The sequence below is a fragment of the Macaca nemestrina genome, chromosome 8 (assembly GCF_043159975.1).
Source record: "Macaca nemestrina isolate mMacNem1 chromosome 8, mMacNem.hap1, whole genome shotgun sequence".
NCBI classification, from domain to species: domain Eukaryota; kingdom Metazoa; phylum Chordata; class Mammalia; order Primates; family Cercopithecidae; genus Macaca; species Macaca nemestrina.
This window is the reverse complement of record NC_092132.1, coordinates 19,707,930-19,728,691: the sequence shown is the minus strand read 5'-3', so window position 1 is coordinate 19,728,691 and position 20,762 is coordinate 19,707,930. Positions and strand designations below refer to the sequence as shown.

General features: G+C 47.4%; 1 long non-coding RNA gene across 1 annotated transcript; it reads left to right on the top strand.

The window, feature by feature from the left end:
• Window positions 1-8,445: 8,445 nt before the first annotated feature.
• On the top strand, window positions 8,446-20,223 carry LOC105467968 (uncharacterized). The gene is made up of 3 exons (XR_979219.2): window positions 8,446-8,528; window positions 14,734-14,812; window positions 20,051-20,223. It is a non-coding gene; the product is annotated as an uncharacterized lncRNA (long non-coding RNA).
• Window positions 20,224-20,762: the final 539 nt, after the last annotated feature.

Below are 20,762 nucleotides of genomic sequence, written 5' to 3'. Positions count from 1 at the left end.
AGCTGGATTCCAAGAGGCAAGAAGAGAAAGCTTCCCAAACTCTTGAAGCCAGGCTTAGAAATTCTAGAACATTATTTCTACCACATTTATGTGGGCAAAGTAAATTGCAAGGCCCTACCAGATTCAAGCGGAGGGAAAGACAGACTTTACCTCTTGTTGTGAGGAGCAGATGTATGTAGAAAGATGGGAGAAAGTGTTGGTGGCAATATTGGAGACTGTCACAAAGGTATAAGAGGAGTGGTGGCAGAAACCCCAAATTATCCTCAGGCAAACAAGGAGCAACGGATTAGGCTGTGGTTTGCCTGCCAGAAAGTAACTGGTTTCCTACTCAAGTGGTAGATACCTGGAGTGTTAAACTTCTCCAGTGCGTCCTGGGGAGTCTGAGCTGACCAGATCACTGGGAACTATCAACTTTCAAATTCTTCTTTTCTAGGTTATGACACCTGGAAAAGGCATGGAGAGAAATGATGTGCATAGCACATCGCAAGGCTGTGCAGGACCAGGGCTGCTATTGCCAAGTAGCTGAGAGCATGGCTGTTAGGTTCAAATGTTGATTTTGTCACCAAAAAGACTAGGCAATTAATAGAATCCTGTGGAATTCTGCCTCCTTGTTTTTTTAATGTGGATAATCGTACCTACTTTATAGGGCGACATAGATCCTGGTGAATAGTATGAGATCCGGAACCAGACTGCCTGAGTTCAAAACCTAGCTTTCCCAGTAATCACCTGCATTACCTTGGAAAAAATACTTAATTGCCCTTAAATGCATCAGTTTCTGATTCTGTAACATGGAGACAATAATACTAATAATATAATTTAGATTGGTGCAACCTAATTTGAAAGGAATGACAAAAACTGCAATTACTTTTGCATGAAACTAATAATATTACATAATAATATTACAACAATAATATTATATTATTATAATATATAATGTACATATATTTAATAAACATATGTAATATCACAATAATCATAGTGTACAGTGTTGTGAGGATCCAATGAGTTTGTAGAAACATCTAGAAGAATGCCTGCCACAGGATTCACAATCAGTGGATGTTATCTACAGTTATTAGAGTATGTTGGTGAAAATTAAAATGAGATAATGCTTGCAAAAGCCTAGTACATGTATTGCTCATGGTAAGTGAGAGCTCTTTTTGTTAGGAAAATGGGTCCTTTGGCCATTTACTCTCTTTCCATGCTCACCCTTGGCGAACTTTGGAGCAAAGGATCCCAAAGTCTCTCTTTAATTGTTCTTCTGCAAGCAATGAGTATCTTATCTAATTGGCTAGATAGAGTATGTGATTTACTGTGCTGCTGTTTACTAGTGGGCAGGGAGAGTCACCCTCAGGCAGGGACAGATTTCACCATCCCCCTTGCCTGGCTTTTGCCTTCTTCCTGCCTTCCTGGGGGAGTTCACCAAAGGAGAGTGTGCCATTAAAAGAGGAAATGCCTTTTTCTCCCTGTCACAGGCTCACTTCTGACTAGACAGATGAATTGAGATTGAATCCCTTCTTTAACAATTCCTGGTTTGTTGTTACTGTATCTTTATTGTATCTCGGTGTCCTCATCTGTATGATGGGAAAAGCAATAGCATATACCTTAGAGAGTTCTTGGAAGAGTCAAATGAGGCAATATTTATGGGAAAGGCTTATATTGTGCCTGGCACAGAGCAAGTGGTTAACTATAGTTAGTAGATTATGGTTGTTGTTATTATTATGTACATGCAAAGGCCCAGCTAAAATGTCCCTTCTCTGGGAAGTCTCCCAAGCTCCTCCAGGTGGAATTTTGGAAGTTAGCATTCTTGGAGCTGGGCGTGGTGGTTCCAGAGGCAGGAGAACTGCTTGAGGCCAGGTGTTTGAGGTCAGCCTGGGCAACATAGTGAGACCCTGTCTCTTTACAAAAAAAAAAAAAGGAAGTTAGCATTTTCTTCTCCTGGGTTTTCTTCTCACCCTTTCTCTGTTTTTTTTTTTTTTTTGATAGTGTATTTCCATTCCAGTGTTGATTGAGAATAGTTGAGAAGTGAATCTTCTCCTTCGTGGTAAACTCAGAGGTGAGGTTTTGTGCTAGAATCAGTCCTTATGCCTCATTGATCTGTCCCATGTCTGGGCACAAAACAGGAGAAGTATCCACTCTGCCATTTACAACTGTTAATAGAGCACTTACTATGTGCTAAGTCTTTAGGCTGCCCTTTTATGATCCCTTTATCTCTTTAAGGCTGCTTGGGATGTTTCTTTTACTTTGATCTCACTAGTAGTGAACTACTGGGGGTGGGAGGAGCAAGCTGTGACTCTCTCCAGGGCAGGAGACAGACTTTGGTCAAGCATCTCACAGTTGTATAGCTTTCAGCCCCTTTCCACCCTAAGCCTCATGTTCCTTAGTAAAATGCAGCTCACGCCACTTTGCTGTCATTGTTGTTGGGATTAAACAGAATAATTTGTGTCAAAATGTCTGGTAGACAGTAGGCCTTTCCCAAAGATAATTACTCTCCTCTGGCTGGGCCTGGGAGCAATTATGTGGTCCTGAAATGTACTGCAATTGTTGCAGGTACCCTCATAGGAGGTGCCCTGGTGGAGATTTAACTTGAGCTTTTGTTTTTTTATTTTAGTGAGGAAGTTGCCAGTTACAGCAAGGTACAGGCAGGAAAAGAAAGGCACTAAGGCCAATTTCCATGAGAAGGGCAGGTGCAGTGCAGGCAGCCCTCATTCTCTTGAGGGAAAGGTATTACAAGATATTTCCTGACTGGGCGCAGTGGCTCATACCTGTAATCCCAGCATTTTGGGAGGCAGAGGCGGGCGGATCCCTTGAGGTCAGGAGTTTGAGACCAGCCTGGCCAACGTGACGAAATCCCGTCTCTACTAAAAACACAAAAATTAGCCGGGTGTGGTGGTGCATGTCTGTAGTCTCAGCTACTTGGGAGACTGAGGCAGGAGAATTGCTTGTACCTGGGAGGCAGAAGTTGCAGTGAGCCGAGATTGCGCCACTGCATTCCAGCCTGGGTGACAGAGTAAGACTCTTTAAAAAAAAAAAAAAAATTCCCTTTCTGGAGATTTCAAAAAGAGAAGGTGTTTGCTACAGTAGTCATACGGTGGGTAAAAAGGGATTTGTGAGTGGTGGAAGGTAGACCAAGTTCTGATTTAGTGTTCTTGATGTTCTCTTGTATCCTGAGAAATAGCTGAGTATGAGAAAAGGATTGGAAATATACTTTCAGAGCTCAACATGGGGCCCCTGGCGGTAGGTCAGGGATTTGGTCTTGCCATTTGCATGTATCCAAGAAATTATGTATATGTAAGCCTCCACAGCGAGAACCTGTGACGGGTCCGTGGCACTTGCAAATTGAGCAGACACCAGTTCCTCTGTGCCTGATGTCTGAAGAGGACTCATTTTTGTTTACACTTGGCCTCCCCAGGGTTTTGGGACAATTTGTTGGGAGCAGAGGAAACTTCCAGAGGAAAATTCTGGACTTCCTGCTTTTAATGTAGGTGACTGCTTAAGAGATGTTTTGGAAAAAGAAGCATAATGTGATGATATTTGTGCTCTGAGTTTATGGAGCAGTTCATACCGGTTATACTAATCATCCCAGAGGGCATTGTGAAATCCAAAGTGAGATATGGTCCTAATTAACTTGTGTCTTAAGGATTATAGGATGAATGGTTCTTCTGAGGGGAGGAGATAGTCTGTTTCCTGGGCAGGGAGGTGGTGAAGAACGAGGTACATCCGGGATCCAGTCAGAGGTTGTTGGCCTGGGTCGTGAGTCTATCAAGGGGAGTTGTGGGAAGAGATGAAACTGTAGGTGACTTCTGGGCCGTGGAAAGCCTTGAATGCCTCACTAAGGGGTTTGGGATACAGCTTTTGGCCGCTTGGGGAGGAGTGGGTCTCTCTGGCTATAACTATAAGGGGTTTCGGGGCTGAAAGAGCTCTCTGTCTCCTGACTGCTGACACAGTCTCCAAGATGGCCACCCGTCTGGGCATCCCAGCGCTATCAGCCCTCAAACTCCTTATCCGCAGTTCGTTCTCAAAAAACAGCCAACGCGGCAGCTCCGGGTGGCCAGGATTGCAACACCAAATGTGTTTGTTCCCCATGTTTGTGGAATACCTCAGAGGCACTGTTCCAGTGCCACCTGACTAGTTTTCTGATTGCCACATGGCCCTGGCTCTATCTGCCAATACTCAACCGGGGCTGACTGGTCAGAGATTTTGAGATGTTTGTGGGTTCAAACGTAGAAACCTCCTTAATGTCTGCTCGGGTGAGGAGATTTTACCTCCTCAAAGCTTCTGAATAACACTTATTGGACTTGGAGGCAGCTCTGGCAGCCTGGAATAAGCAGGGTGACCTTGGACCAGTCACAATCTCTCTGAGCTTTAATTCCTTCAACTGCGTAATGAGGATACGAATTCTTACTTTGCAGGATTGTGACCCACAGGTGTGTTTTACAGATGGAAGGTCAGGGAATCAGCTCACTCACCAGGCTTTCTGCCCCTATAGGTCACTAAAAAGCAAGCATGACCTCAAATTTCCTAGTTGTTAAAATTCAATCTTGCATTTAATTTTTGCAAATGAATTGCTGTCAACCTTTGACTGAGAGCAGGAAGAAGCCTGGCTAATATATAACATAATGGGGACTCAGAAGCCCCTGGAAATTGGCTAAGGACTGGTCCCGTGGTACTCTGCCTAAGGAAGGGGGTTGCAAGAGATATTTGGCCTTGTGTGTCACTTCCTTCATTGACCTCCTACCGTAGGGAAAAAACTGAAGTTGCAGAAGGGAGGTGCTGACCGTTTTGGGGCTTGTATTATGTGCCAAGCACACAGAGAATAGTTTTGCATGTGTTTTCTCATTTTGTCATCTCCTCGATCCTAAGAAGTAGCCAATATTACCCCTGAATAACAGTTGCTCATTCAGTAAATATTTTGTTGAGTGATTACTATGTGCTAGCTATTGTTCTAGGAACTAGAACCTATGAGAAACTGAGGTCCAAGGTGGTGACAGGACTTGGTCAAGGTCACACAGCTGCTGTGTGGCTAATATGCATACAATCCCACCTCTCCTGGGGTTTATTCCAACATTGTTTTCATTCCAGGTGCTGGATAGACATAGACGCACATATATGCATACATATGTAGATACACCCAAACACATCCACACTCGTGCACACACCTGCATATGCACATAAATAAGCACACACAGGCACGTGTACACACACATTGTGCAAACACACACATTTTCACACACTAATGCTCACACACAAATACACGTGCACAAATATGCTCACAGACGCATACCACATACACTATTCTAACACATATTCACAAACACACATGCACTTGCACACATTTTCATACACACTATACCATTTATTGGGGAAAATTGTTTTAAAACTTTTGGCATATTTCAGATAAGCAATATTATCAGACATAATCTCAAAGATTTCATTCTCTGTAGTTCCCTCCCTCCCTCTATCTCTCCTTCTCTCTCTTCCTTCCGCCTTCCTTCCTTTCTCCCTCCCCATTTCTTCCCTTACTCCTCCTTTTTCTTCTTTCTCTCCCCATTTTGAAACCAGACTTCTCTTCCTCTTTCTAGCCAATAATTTTTTGTTTGTTTTTTAAGACAGAGTCTCACTCTGTCGCCCAGGTTGGAGTGTAGTGGTGCGATCTTGGCTCACTGTAACCTCTGCTTCCCGGGCTCAGGTGATCCTCCAGCCTCAGCCTCCTGAGTAGCTGGGACAACAGGTGTGAACCACCATGCCTGGCTACTTTTTTGTATTCTTTTTGTAAAGACGGAGTTTCACCATGTTGCTCAGGCTGGTCTTGAACTCCTGAGTTCAAAGCAATTCACCCACCTTGGCCTCCCAAAGTGTGGGAGTTACAGGCGTGAGCCACCGTGCCTAGCCTAGCTACAAAATCTTAGGGAATTATCAGGACTATCAGACTCAGGCTGGAATTTTCTTTTTTTTTTTGAGACGGAGTCTCGCTCTGTATCCCAGGCTGGAGTGCAGTGGCTGGATCTCAGCTCACTGCAAGCTCTGCCTCCCGGGTTTACGCCATTCTCCTGCCTCAGCCTCCCGAGTAGCTGGGACTACAGGCACCCGCCACCTTGCCCGGCTAGTTTTTTGTATTTTTTAGTAGAGACGGGGTTTCACCGTGTTAGCCAGGATGGTCTCGATCTCCTGACCTCGTGATCCGCCCGTCTCAGCCTCCCAAAGTGCTAGGATTACAGGCTTGAGCCACCGCACCCGGCCTCTCAGGTTGGAATTTTCAACCAGAAAGTAAAGACTCCCTCCAAGGCTACCAAAAGCTGAATCTGTTTGCCAAATTCTGCCTAGGTTCTTTGCCACATGCAGCTGCATAATCTCCAGAGTCCCCTCCCCACCATCAGGCATGGCATGCTCAGGTTCAAGTCAAGTTCTTGCAGCCAGGCATCCCCAGTCCCAGCACCCACCTACCAGCTCTCCCGTGCATGTGCCAGGTGCCTGTGAAGGCCTCTTCCAAGTCTTTCATCACCCCTCAGGGTGGGGATGCATCTATTTCGGTGTTTCAACACTTTGCTTCCACCTGGCATTTCATTTGCCAGCTAATAGGTGAAGTAACTCATCTTGCTACTGGCAACATGGAAACTGTGCTTTATGGGGAGCTGTGCTCTGGTCCATAAAGTGTTTGTAGGGACATGGCAAGTCCAACCTGGAGTCCTTAGTGGCCACTAGGAGGTAGGCTGGATTGCTGGGCTTCAGTCCAGCTCATCAGTACAGGCAATCAAACTCTTCAGAGTATTTCATCATCCCAGCCGCTCAAGGTGGGGGTGGTGGTATTTGAGAAACTTTGGCAACTCCCGTCTCAATCCCTGAAGAGTGCCAACAGAGTCATCTTTCCCAACTCATCTATTTTTCTTGGTATCAGGGACATCTCTCACTCAATAAATCTAAATCACCTTTGCTTTTACCATGAAAGGATCTTGAAAGCGTGCTTAGAGACTCCAAGTTCTCATTGGGACCGTTGGACTCCAGGGTCTAGCATTTACCCAACTGACCACATTGCCCAACTGGATGCATTTGCTAGAGGCAGGTCATTAAGTTCAAGCGCTTGTAAACAATTCCCAGGGAACGGGGACAGCTGATTCCGCAGACAGCTTAGGAATGGTTTTAGCAACATGCACTTCATCTGGGGCAAGCTACCTCTACTACGTGCACGCACACAGACACATATACACACGCACACACATATCCCACTGGAGAAGATAAAACAGGAAGATGGAAATAGGAGCTCTAGTGAAGATGATGTTGTGGAGGAGAACAGCGCCCAGTAAGAGAAGGGGAACCCAACACCAGGTGCCTCATGGGCATGGGGCCAGACTTTGGGATTGTTTAGTGATAAAGAAATGGACTTCCGGAGGTGGGGTTCTCCTGGGCACTGAGCCGATAGCCTTATATGGTGATTACTTACAATCAAGTCTTATGTTGTAACTAGACCATAAACTTTCAGCAGGTAGGGATCAGGGCTCATGCTTATTTTCCCTCTTCTGTTCCACTCTAACTCAGAGCCTTACGCATAGACAGTGTTCACTAAGTGCCTGAAAGGAAAGGAACTTAGGCTACATTTATATCACATGCTGTCACGTTCAAACCTTTTACCATGAGTTAGCCCCTTCTGGTTGCTGAGCTCACTTTCAGGCATGTGACCCCCTCTACTCCTTTATCTGGCACCCGTTACCGTGTGGAACAGCATCAGGCTTCGGTGAGCTGTCTTCTAGCAGGGAGGCAAGATTTACACATACAGAGCAGCGTGTGGTCACAGGCTACAGTGGGTTCACTGAAGCGTGGTGAGTTTAGACAACACGTTGGTCCTGTGACAGCCAGTAAAAGGAGTATTTATCTCTTCCATGAAGAGGAGCTACCAGGGAGGCATCCTTGGAGCAAGTGAGATTAAGGGGTGGCCTTGTGAGAAGGAAGAGAAGAGACTGGTTTAGGCCAAAGGAATGGTGCAAGCAAAGGGACAGTGCCAGGCGCACACATTGGTTTGCTCTTTCTTCCTCTTGTTTACTCATTCATCTACCCAAAAATACTTAATGAGCCCTGCTGCATGCCAGGCACTGTTCCAGGCTTTAGGGACAGAGCTGTGGGCATGTCTAGTCCATAAAGTTTATAAAGATAACAAACAAATATTACAGGTGAGCAAAGCATTAACTAGAAAAGCACTGAGTGTCTTAAGGGCATTGAATAGCTAGGGGCAGAAGTAGGGCTAATAAGGGCTGAAGGATAAGGGGGGCAGCCTGGAAATGTGACACGAGGCGTTGGGGAAATAGCAAGAAGCGTTCCAAGCATGAAGTTCCAGGGATAGGAATGAGCTAGACTCTCAAAAGTCACTTGAAGTCCTGTGTGGCCAGAGTGTAGGAAGTCTAGGGAAGGGCAGTGGGGTGGAGGGAAGAGTGAGTGAACAAGGTGGGGGTGGGAAGGTGAGGAGTAGGGGGTGGATAAGGTCAGGCAGAGGTCACACAGAACCTTTTGGGCCACGATAAGGATTTTGAACTTCTTCTAAGGTAAGCCAAGCAAGTAACGCTGTTGACTTGAAAGCGGGTGCAAGCAGTGTAAAGATGCAGCAGCCCCGTGAAATATTCAGGGCAGGAATCTCTAGGGTGGGGAGTGAAGGGAGAGGGAAGCATTGAAAATGAGTCTAGGGCTCCTTGCTTAAGTAACTGGTCAGGTGGAGCTTCTGTTTACTGAGGTAAAGAGCACAGAATGGGGACAGGTATTAGGGGATGACACAGTTTTGCAAAGGTGGGTTGGAGGGTTTATGAGATTCCTGCATGGGATATTGAAGATCTCATCTGGAACCCCTGATAAGATATTCTCTTTTTCTTTCTGCTTTTCCCTTTCCTGGGCCTTAGCCTCTGGAATATGTTCCATGAATGATCTTTTATTGTCACCAGCCCTGGTTGGCTGTGAGAAGAGAGGGTGGCTGCCAAGTATCTATTCCAAGGTGTATCTGTCCATTTTTCTTTGCTATAAAGAAATACCTGAGACTGGGTAATTTACAAAGAAAAGAGGTTTATTTGGCTCACAGTTCTGCAGGCTGTGCAAGCATTGCACAAGCACCTACTTGACTTCTGGTGAGACCTCAGGAAGCTTTTACTCATGGTAGAATGTGAAGGGGAGCCGGCATGTCATGGTGAAAGATGGATCAAGAGAGAGACACACAGGAAGAGGTTCCAGGCTCCTTTAAACAACCAGCTCTCTTGTGAATTAACAGCACCAGAACTCATCCATTACTGTAGGGAGGGCACCAAGCCATTCATGAGGGATCCACCCCATTATGACCCCAACACTTCCCACTAGGCTCCACCTCCAACACTGGGGATCATATTTCAACATGTCATTTGAAGGGGACACAGATCCAAACTATATCACTAGGCAAGCACAACTCCCAATGTATGAAGGTTCATTGGAAGGTCTGTTGGAATGATAGAAATTATTCCATTCCATTTCATCCCATTCATTTTGTTCAACTCGACCAGTATTTTCTCTCTTCTTTTCTTTTCTTTCTTTCTTTTTTTTGAGATGGAATCTTGTTCCGTCTCCAGGCTGGAGTGCAGTGGCACAATCTCGGCTCACTGTAACCTCCACCTCCTGGGTTCAGGTGATTCTCCCGCCTCAGCCTCCTGAGTAGCTGGGACTACAGGTGCACATAGCACGCCTGGCTAATTTTTGTATTTTTGGTAGAGACAGGGTTTCACCGTGTTGGCCAGGATGGTCTCAATCTCTTGATCTCTTGATCCGCCCGCCTTGGCCTCCCAGAGTGCTGGGATTACAGATGTGAGCCACTACGCCCAGCCTCAACCAGTATTTTCTGTGTGCCTGCCCTGTACCCAGCACAGGCTCATGGGGTTAACATGACCACTAGGGAGGCAGACATGCAAGATAAAATTTTACGCTTTCTGGAAGCATAGACAAAGTACCCTGGGAGAAGAGTCAAAAAGTACTTGAACTCATTTCCTCATGTTTTTCAGAAGCAGAAACTGAGGCTCAGAGAAGTGAAGAAACTTCCCTGAGTTGACATAGTGTTTAAAAGCAGAGGCAGAGCTGGAACCCAGTTCTGAGTCCCAGACTAACATGTTTGTCCATGTTGTATGAGGCCTCCTACTGGCACACATCTTTCCATAAGTGACATGACACAGACAGTGTAGGAGAGTTTGATAGGCAAGAACTCTAGCTCTAGAGTCAGACAGTTCTGGGTTCAAATTCCGGCTCTGATATTTGTGACCTTGGGCAAGTTATCAACTTCCCTAAGCTTTAGTTTCTCTATTTCTAAAGTGAATATTAGTACCTCTGGGACTAATAACAGTACCTCCAATGTCTGTCTATATTGAGGATTGAATGAGTAGTGCTTATGAAGCATGACTTACTCGCCAGTTGTCACCCCCTGCACTGCTACCACTCTGGTTGAAGCCCCCATCATTGTGGGCCTAGATCTGGGCTATTTTTTTGCGTCTGCTTTCACCCTAGAGATAGCATCTGAGTGGAGCTTCTTGTGTAATTGATTTATTACATAAGGGATGTAGGAGAACCCTGTATGTAAGTGCGGGAGGCTGGAGAAGGCAATGGAAGGGGTTCAGCACAGTTATGGTTTCAGCTGGAGGACAGCCTCAGTCTGATCCCATGGGCAGTCTGAAGCATGAATGGCCCTGCAGAGCTGGTCCCTCCTTGTGGCTGAGGGACTGGGTATTCTACTTCCAGTTAGTTGGGGGTGTGTGACTCCTAGGCATTTCCCTGTGAGACGGCTCCTGACTATCCACAAAGGTAATACTCTGGAGAAGGGTGCATTGCTCACAGCAGCTTGGGGGTGGGTGTGTTGGCTGGGACTGCAAGGACATCTTGGGTGGGGCCCCAACACTTTGGTGCTAGCACATCTTTAAACACTCACAAATCTCTCTTTCTAACAAAGAGAGGGTAAGTCTGAGACAATGGAATCTATCTAGCCTTAACTGAATCAACACTGTGGCTGTTTTGATTGCCCCTGCATTTTCATGGTAAATGATACTGCATTTCTCCTTGATAGTGATACAAAATTTAATTTGAAACAAGTCCATTTACATTAAAAAAACTGGGTTGATTTAAAGACATATTAGTAAACGATGGTACAGGTGGTAGCTGGATAAGGCAAATAAAATACAGGGCCCTCCAGAGTATTGGAGTTTGAGGGAGGCCATGTTTGCAGATAGAGCAGGAAAGATCCAAGGTCCCAGATTGAAGTGGGGACTTTATCTTTCACTCTCAGTGGCCCTAGACGACTCATTGCATTAGTGGACCCTCTGTGTGGTCTGAGCAAATCATTCATGTTCCAATCACTCATGGGTTCCAGCCAGCCCACGTGGGAAATAGAGTCAGGATTATATTGGTTGCTAGTGTCAGAAACACAAATAAGCGTCTTCAGGAAAGGGGCATTATTGGTTCTTGTAACTGTGAAGTTCCGGGACAAGACAGCTTCAGTTCTCGTTGGATTCAGGGATTTCAAGTGTCTTCCCTCTCCTAGCTAAAGTCCCAGAATTGAGTCTGGCAGGCTTCAGATAGGTAGAGGTTTCTGATTGGCTAGGCCTTGGTCATGTGCCCACAGGTGGGTGGAAGGTTCTGATTGGCCAGGAGTTGGTCGTGTGCCCACGGGTGGGTAGAAGGTTCTGATTGGCCAGACTTTAGTCATGTGCCCATAGTGGCCAGGGGTTATGAAGGGTGGGAGAGCAGGCAGGGTCAGCCCTTTCAAACACTGTAGATTAGAATGGGGTGGAGGAGGATGGTGCTGCTTTATGGAGAACCACCTTGCTGTTATCAGATGAAGGGATGAATATGTAAGTAAGAGATGTCGTACCCAACAGAGGACTTTCTGTAAGGTTGTTTCCAGCTCTTTCCTTTGCAGCTGCACTCTGTGCTGACCCCTGATGTTTGCGGAGGAGGTTGAGGCCCCCTCGGGGAGCCTTCCTGTTTTCTAGCCTCCGCTCAGGAATTGCACCTTCTTACTCTCACTTGAAGTGCCACTTGAAGTGCCCCCTACCCTCATCACGTCGTCACCTCCAATACCTCTATTTACCAGGAGAAACCTGCTCTTCATCCTCCTCTGCCTAAAACCCTCTACTTCCGTTTGCAAACAAACCCCTGAGAGCCAGGGCTCCTCTGAGCCTGCTGCTCCTCTTACTAGCTGGGCATCTGAAGGCTCTAGATCTCAGCATCTCCATCTATAAAGAGGATCATAACTGTGCTGCCTCCTAGGGCTGTGGTGAGATTTACATGTTTCTACAAGGAAAACATTTCACACCTGACTGCTCGTGGTTAGTTCCATAGATGCGACCTGTAATTATAGTTACGGAATACGAGGCTCTAAACAATCTGCTGCTCACTCTGTACTCAGCCTCATGTCTATGCCTCTTCCCAACTCCCTGAACTCCCCAGCCATGTTGGGCTCCTCCCCATGACCTGAGTACACCTATTTTTTCTTTCCTCCACATTTGCTCATGCTCTTCCCTCTGCCTGCAATGCCCTTTCTTCCCTAGCACCTTAAGACCTGGCTCATGTCCTATTTTCTCTGGGAAACCTCCCCTAGTCAGTTATCATGACCTACCATCCCCACTCTAAGGCTAAGGAATGATTCTCCTTCTGTTTCACGTTTCCCCAGGACTCAGGGGTGTTCCTTTATTCTAGTACACCTCAGTGTGTGTTTCTGTGGTTGTTTTGGGGTCAGTCTCCACACACAGGTGTGAGTTTCCTGTGGGTAGGGACGTGTGTTCATCTCACTGCTCTGCATTCTCAGCATGGAGTCCCACGCGTCATAAAATGCTCAGAGCTTGTTGGGTGAATGAAAGAATAGCCTGTGTACTTGTCTGCTTGAAGGTGAGGACTGTGTCCAACTTCATCTTTGTTTCCCCAATGTCTGGCACCCAGCAGGCGTTCACTAAATTATTCTTGCATGTAATCGAAGGATAGATAAGGCAGATGTGTGCTGGCAGGCGAAGCAAGGAAAGGTATGAAGGACCCAGGAAAGGGAGAATTTGGACAGTGAAATCAGGGGCCAAGATGTGGTTCTGGAGCACTGAGGGGGAAGCTGGACGAGGGAGCTGGGGGAGTCGTGGGAGGCCCAGCCTCTTCTCCCTGAGCTACGCTCTCTCCTAGCTGTATGGGAAGGAAGAGGCCCCACCCAGCCTGAACAGGGGTATTAACATGCTCGAATGGCTCGAGGAGTGTTTCACAGGCTTATCTGTTAATAATAAAAATGAAATTATGTGAAAAATACAACAATGTGTGGGTTGCAGGACAAGTTAATGATTTCTCATGTAGTCAGATGTATGTCCCTTTAATGGAGGCAGGTAATGGCGGTGCTAATAATACCCTGGATCTGTTGATAGCGTCTTTCTTCTGAGGAGCTCAAAGCACTTTCTATTCTTATCTCATCTCTCTTTCTGACTTCCCAGGGAAGTCAGTCTGATTATCCCCATTTCTCAGGTGCCTATGTTCTGTGACTCACACTGCGCCTCTGGAGCTCATCCCTTCGTCCAGCCTGGGTGGGGCCCATGTGACTCCCTCCTCCTTGAGCACTGTGCCTGGAGCACCCTCACTTCCTGGGTGACCAAGAAGGCTTGGCTCACTATACAGGGTGCTCTGAACTGTGGGTCTATGGGAGCTAACCACACCACAGGAAGCAGAGGGGTGGTGGGGGCAGGGCTGAAGAGAGGAGGAGGTGGAGGAGGAAGAACCTGAGGAAGGGGGAGGGATGAAAGGTCTGGAGGACTCAGAACACTAGACTCTGAACATGCTGAGGGCAGGGGCCATGTCCTGTTTGCCTTCATATCCCTAAGACGAAATCCAGTGCATGACATGGCATAGGTACCTAGGCCGGATACATGGATGGTCAGGCGACAGGTGGACATGCCATGGTATCTTTCAAGACCCAACTCAAAGATGACCTCTTTGAGAAGCTTTCCTTCGCCCTTCCACTGGACTACCAGCATACCACTGCTGGATTCATAACCCTTGGCGCCTCTCAGGCAGCTCTGTGGTAGAGTTAACTGTCTATGTGTCAGATGCCCCCATTTGGGTGTCAGTTCCTGGCCCAGGCATGAGTCTAACTTGTCTCATATCTTTAGGGTCTGTTAGCACAGGATGTCTCACGTGAGAGTGGGCAGAGAGAGGTACAGGAAAAGCTGGGCTTTGAAGTCAGAAAGACCCAGATTTATATGCGGGTTCCACTGTGGCTCAGGAAACCCCTTAGCCTCCTTGTGATATGCTCCTTTCCCCCTTCCTCATGATAAAATGGAGCCGAGAAAACCCACTTTGCTGGGTGTGGCAAGGCTAACCATGGTGGCATTGCTTGGCACCTAGAATGTGTTCGGTATTCATTTCCTATGATTAATTTTAGATTTGGTGGTTTCCAGCCCTGGCTCGGCATTAGAACCACCCTTCTCAGGAATAGACATACTTGGAACTCCACCCCTGGGAAAATTCTGAGCCTGTGGATCTGGGGTGGGGCCAGGATCTGCCTGTTAAAAAGGGTCCTCTGGTTATTCTGATGTTGGAGGGTCTCAGTGTTTGTGAAATCAAACATATGATTGAATGTAAGGTAGAACATAAGTCCTTGATTTCTCTGGTCTCTAGGGTTCAGTGAGGGGACAGAAAAGGCTCCTTGGTAACGTGGTCTCTTCTAGGAGGGTTGCTTGGGGGGTCCAAGAACTCAAAGCATTTCCTCTTCTTATCTCATCTCTGCAGGTCCAGCCTTGCCCATCAAAGCAGATGGAATGGAGAGGAAGTTCACCCTGGCTTCCTTTGCACTACCCCTGTGACCTAAGTAAGTTGGCCACCTTCTCTGCACTTCGTCTCGTCACGTTGTTCAGCAGGCATTCTCCATGTTTTACATTTGCAGACCAGATGTGGGAGGCAGAAGAGCTCTGTGGACTCCATGACCATCAGTCAAGGGGGTTGTGAGGTGTTGCTTGTCTTTGCTAGAATTTCTCAAGCGTACAAAGAATTAGAGATAGAAATGAAAGTTCGTAACTGTTTAGAGTTCCAGCTGGCATCTGATAGACCCCTAAGGGACCTCCATGCAGACTGGGGTGCCAGCCAGGCCTTCTTTCTGAATCAGGTACCCAGAACTCTCCAGTCGTTGAAAGGCAGACTCTGTATAGGTCAAGGGGTTCAGCAGTGCAGAAGGAGCCCAGGTTGTGAGACCTGGGTCCAGACTGACTTGCTGCTGACTTGCTGTGTGACTCTGTACGGGCCAGAGAGCCTCCCCAGGCCTTGCTGACTTTGACACATGAGCTGAAATTCTTTCTCTGAGGCTTGTGATCCTGAAAAGGAATTGGATGTAGTGGAGAAAGGAATTTGTCCCAAGCAGGAGAGCAGTAAATTGCCAACAATGGAAGGTTGGAAAGGCCTGTGTCCATAGTACCAGGTGAGAGTCATGGACTACTGGGTCCAGGCTGAGCCTGGACGTGGGGCTTGTAGGAGACTGTAGGATCACAGATTTGAAAGTGGTAGCAGTGAATGGAGAGTGGGGATTACACAGTGCGAGACATTTTCTCACATACTATTTTCTTTAGTTTACATGGAATCCTAAGAGATATTATTGTGTCAACATTCATAATAACCAAGTCATTTTACAGGTTAGAAAACTGAGGCTCAGAGAGATGAAGGTCCCCAAAGTCACATGGCAATTTGGTGGTGCCAGGATTTGAACCCATGGCTGTATGACTGACTCTACCACCGCCCCACTACAGTTGACTTGGGGCAAGATGGGTGTCCCAAAGCATTTCGGTTGATTTAGATTTTTTCTGGAGTGGTTATCCAGATCTTTCCCCTAGGTGAGGCAGGGGCCGTCCCTTTCCTGGGAACAGGCACTCTCAGTGTTTGAGAAGGAAGGGGCAGCAACATGTGGTGAGGTCAAAGGCATCGGGCACAGGCCACTGTCATTCCCAGTGGGAAATGGATCTCCTTCTCAGGAACCTAAGCAGGAGCTGGAAGTCGTCCCTCTGCAGGCAGTATCTCAGGTGATGGCCCTGAACAGGTGATTGTTTTGCAACTAGTCAGGGAGGGTGGACAGGTCTTGAGGTCTAAGAAGCACAGATTTCCAGACCAGGTCTCACCCAGGAGATTCAAAGGGCAGGATTGCGCAAGGATGACCTCTAATTGGGCCCAGAAAACGAGAAAGTCAACTTCTTTTCCATGTACTGTGAGTGAGTCACCTTTCCCAGAAGCCAGGCCGTTCTCTGGTTCCTCCTGCAGGCTCAGAGTGGCCTGGCCAGGGTGGAGCAGAGCAGGGAAGGTGAGGAGCCAGTGACAACTGCGTCACACTCCGTCTTCCCCATCTCCGTAGGGATCATGGAGCTTAGTGCATTAGACTGAGTAAGAGCCCATCATACATCCCTGACCCTCCCCACCCGATCCACATGTCACAAGGTCACAGCTGGGTACCGAGGCTGGCGTGGGGCAGATCACTGTGCCTGTGGTACAGAATGGGGGGTGTGTGTGTGTGTATAAAAGCCACAGAAGCCATGGTACAATCTGAGGGGCAGACAAGCTTTTTGTTCCCCAATCTCATCTTTCCTGCTTGGTGTGGATAGGCTTCAAAGTCAGACATCTGGGTTCCAATCTCAGCTCTTCCCCTTCATTCCCACCTCCCCAGTCCACCTCTCAGCCCTTGGATCTCATACTTACAGAGCAACCTTGGACAGGTCATTGCAACCTGCTTGAGCCTTAGTTTTTCTCTTCTGTGTAGTGGGAATAACATTACCCACTTCTCAGAGTTGTGAATTATCAAGCAGATTAAATAGAAGAGTGCTAGGAGGGTAGGATCTGTCATGAGGCAGCCTGGCTTTATTTTTATTTATTTATTTATTTATTTTATTTTTTTGAGATGGAGTCTTGCTCTGTCACCCAGGCTGGAGTGCAGTGGCGTGATCTCGGCTCACTGCAATCTCCGCCTCCCAGGTTCAAGCAATTCTTGTGCCTTAGCCTCCCAAGAAGCTGGAACTACACGTGCCTGCCACCATGTCCAGCTAATTTTTGTATTTTTAGTAGAGACTGGGTTTCACCGTGTTGGCCAGACTGGTCTTGAACTCCTGGCCTCAAGTGATCTGCCTGCCTTGGCCTCCCAAAGTGCTGAGATTACAGGCGTGAGCCACTATGCCCAGCCAAGACATCCCAGCTTTAAACCATAGCCCTGTGTTCCATCACTAACCCTCTGGCTAATCCTACCCCTCCTGGGCTTCAGGCTGATCAGTGGTAAAGTACGGCTCCCTCCTGGAGCTGCTGTAAGGATCAAATAAGATACCACTCTTGGCATGTATAAGGCACCCAGCAAAAGTGTTAATTGCCTTCTCCATTCAGGCTCATTTCCTCAAGATTTTGCCGAGAAAAGAGAGTTGGATCTGAAGATGTCAAATTATTACAAAGATTGATCTTTCCTAGGTTCCTACTTTATGAAATGGGGTAAGAATAGCATATATCTCATAAAGTTGTTGCGAGGCTAATTGAGTTGATATGAGTACCAGGAAGTGCCCCATAAATGTCAGCTTCATGGCTGGCTATATATAGTTCTTCATTCTGCTGGTGATGCAGACCTGGCTGGTGCCTTGGCCTGAGTGATCAGGGCCAAGGTGACTCACCCTGCAGTGACAGGTCTGGGTAGTGATGAGCAAAGCTGGTTGGGCAGGGGCGGCCGGGTCCTTACTGAACCCCAAGGAATAGCTTGGGCATTAGTTTGTAAAAGAGATTGCCTTTGGTCTTGGCCAGTTCCAGAGAAGGTTGGAAAAAGGATGTCTGTGACCACCAGGCCGCAGGGAAATGGGATGCTCCTACATTTTGTCATGGCTGAGGGAGCAGATGAGGACCACAGCAGAACAGGTGGGAGTCTTTTAGTGGATGCTGACCAGCTAGGAGGCCACAGCTGGATGGAAGCTGGGGGAATACCCCCAATCCCGTCATATGGGACAGTAGACACTGGGCAGGGGCCCCAGAGCCTGCACATGGCCAAGTCAGTCAGGATGTGCTTCCTTCTAGGGAACTGACAGACAGTGGGTTCCGTTGCTCCAAAGAGTCCAGTGGTCTTTCCATGATATCATGTCTGCCCTGAGACATGGACCCCTGCCCTGAGAGCTCACCATCAATGGCAGGTGGCCAGTTGGATGCTCAGGGACCACAGAGGAAGGAGAGAGATTCAGAGAAAGTTTGTGGAAGAGGCAATATGTAAGCCAGGCTTTTTAGGAGGAGATGAGGAAGAAAGTTGTTGTCCCCACTTCCTCATCTCCACCTCATGTCTCCACCTCTACCAACTACAGTCTAGCTTCTCTTACACATGGAACTACTCTTGTCAAGGTCATCAGTGACCTTCTGTGATCAACCCAAAGAGCGCATCACAGTTCTGCTCTTAACTAATGTGGGGATCACATTTGATGCTGTAGCTCACTTCTCCCTGGACTTCTGGTTCTCCTCTTGCCTCCCTGGGTGTTATGTTCCTCCTCAGTTTCCCTTGTGAGCTCATCTTTCTCTATTACCTATCATTTTTCCATCCACCCACCCATCCATTCATCCTCTTATCCCTTGATCCACTCACCTATCCATCCATTCATCCATCCGTCCATCCATCCATCCATCCATCCATCCATCCATCCATCCATCCATCCGCCTACCCACCCATTCATTTATTTTATCTATCTATCTTTGTACTTAAGGAGAATTTAAAGAAAGTGCTGTTTATAAAACTGTGGCAGGATTCAGGAAATCTAACAAGAGAGAGTGCAGCACTCCAGGACTGAGCACTCCAGGACTGCCCATATTAGGGATCCATTAGCAGCCCTAGGCCTGAAGATCAAGTGGCTTTCAGAACCCAGAGAGTGAAGTTACAAGGGGGGTTCCTGTTTGGAGCTGAGTCCTTCAGCCTGGGGACATGGCCAACAAGGGATGTAAACACCAGAATTGACTCTGCCCCATGGTGATGTGACTCACGGCTGTGTTCTTTCCTCTGAGATTGGATGCTGGGTCTAAGCACCCCTCCTTCCTGCTCACATTCCCCCGCCGAGGACTCTTCTCTACTGCAATGGCTGATGCCCCCCGAGTTGCTAGCTCTGGCCCAGACTCCTCTCCTGACCATCTACCTGAACACCCAACTCTCTACTCACTGGACCCCTGCGGCTGTCCCTCAGGTGTCACAAACCAAACCTGCCAACAGAACTCGTGGTCTTTCCCCAGGCTGTTTATCTCATGTGTTCTCTGTCTGCGTGAATGGCCATTCTCCTTGTTACCTGAGTCCACAGCTGGTACCCATTCCTGCTCCTCTTCCTCCTTTACTCTCCATATCCATCGCCAAGTCCTGTCCAGTCCACACCCAGAGATGGACAGATGTATCCCTCCCTCCCATCCTCACTCCTGGTGCCTTTGCTTAAGTTCTCATCTGCGCCGCTCTGGATCACCACAATCGCTTCCCGATTAACCTCCCAATTCCCATCTCACATCCTATGGCAGGGGCTGCTGGGAGTTCTTTTAAGATGCTGGTTGTCTCTTAAGGTCCATCATTCTCTCTCCGTTCCTTAGTTATACCCAATTTTCAGTTAAGTATGTGATCAATGATCTAAAAGACAATATTTGCCAGACTTTCTTGTGGCTAGAATTGACCAAATGACTAAGTTCTATATAGGCTAGGTGCGGCAGCTCATGCCTGTAATCCCAGCACTTTGGGAGGCCAAGGTGGGCTTATCACTTGAAGTCAGGAGTTTGAGATCAGCCTGGCCAACATGGTGAAACCCCATCTCTACTAAAAATACAAAAATTAGGTTGGCATGGCGGCGTGTATCTACAATCCCAGCTACTTGGGAGGTTGAGGTAGGAGAATCACTTGAACCCGGGAGGTGGAGGTTGCAGTGAGCCAAGATTGGGCCACTGTACTCCAGCCTGGGTGACAAAGTAAGACTGTCTCAAAAAACAAAACAAAGCAAAACAAAACAAAAAACAAAGAAGATATAAGCAGAAATGACTTGTGGAAGTGCTGGGAAGTCTCCTTAAAATGGAAAGGGTGCATTCTTCTTTCTCCTAGCTCTATCTGTTGCCTGGAACATGGATGATGGCCCGCGCTCTAGCAAGTTCTTTGGACTATGTGGGTTATCACCTTCCACAGCTGAAAGGATGAACTGTAAGAAGTATATCAGCCATAAGTCACTATCTCTGAACTTCTTCAATGGAAGAGTGAAATAAAGGTCTCATTTGTTTAAGCCACTGTTATTTTTTGTTTCTTTGTTATTTTTAGTTACACATAATTCTAACTGATGTGTCTTGTACCCACGGGGATTGTTGCAGGTGTTTCTGTGCCCCGTGTGCCCCTTTGGACCACTGAGTTGAGCACAGCTGTGAGGGCAGCTCTGTGTGTGCTGTCGGTGTCCTTTTCAAACATGTAGGGTTTGTTCAAAGCCACAGAAGGCCAGTCAGCCCCTGCCCAGGCACAGCCTGGAATAGAAATGAGGACTCCAAAAGAAGGGAGTGGGGAGAGAGGCAAGGGCTGAAAAGATTTCCTATTGAGTCCTAGGGGAGAGTTGATGCCTTCTACAGGCAGCCCTCAATCAACAGGAGATGAAAGTTGGTGACCATACGAAGTTCATTCATGGTTTCTCGGAGGGTGCCAGCAGGACTGGGCTCTGGCTGCCCACAGAGGTAACCAGCTCAACCACATACCCTTTCCAATCTTTTCTCCCACCCCTGTCTCATTCTTTTCACTGTCACTGCTGCTTCCTGGAATCACCTCTCAGATAAGC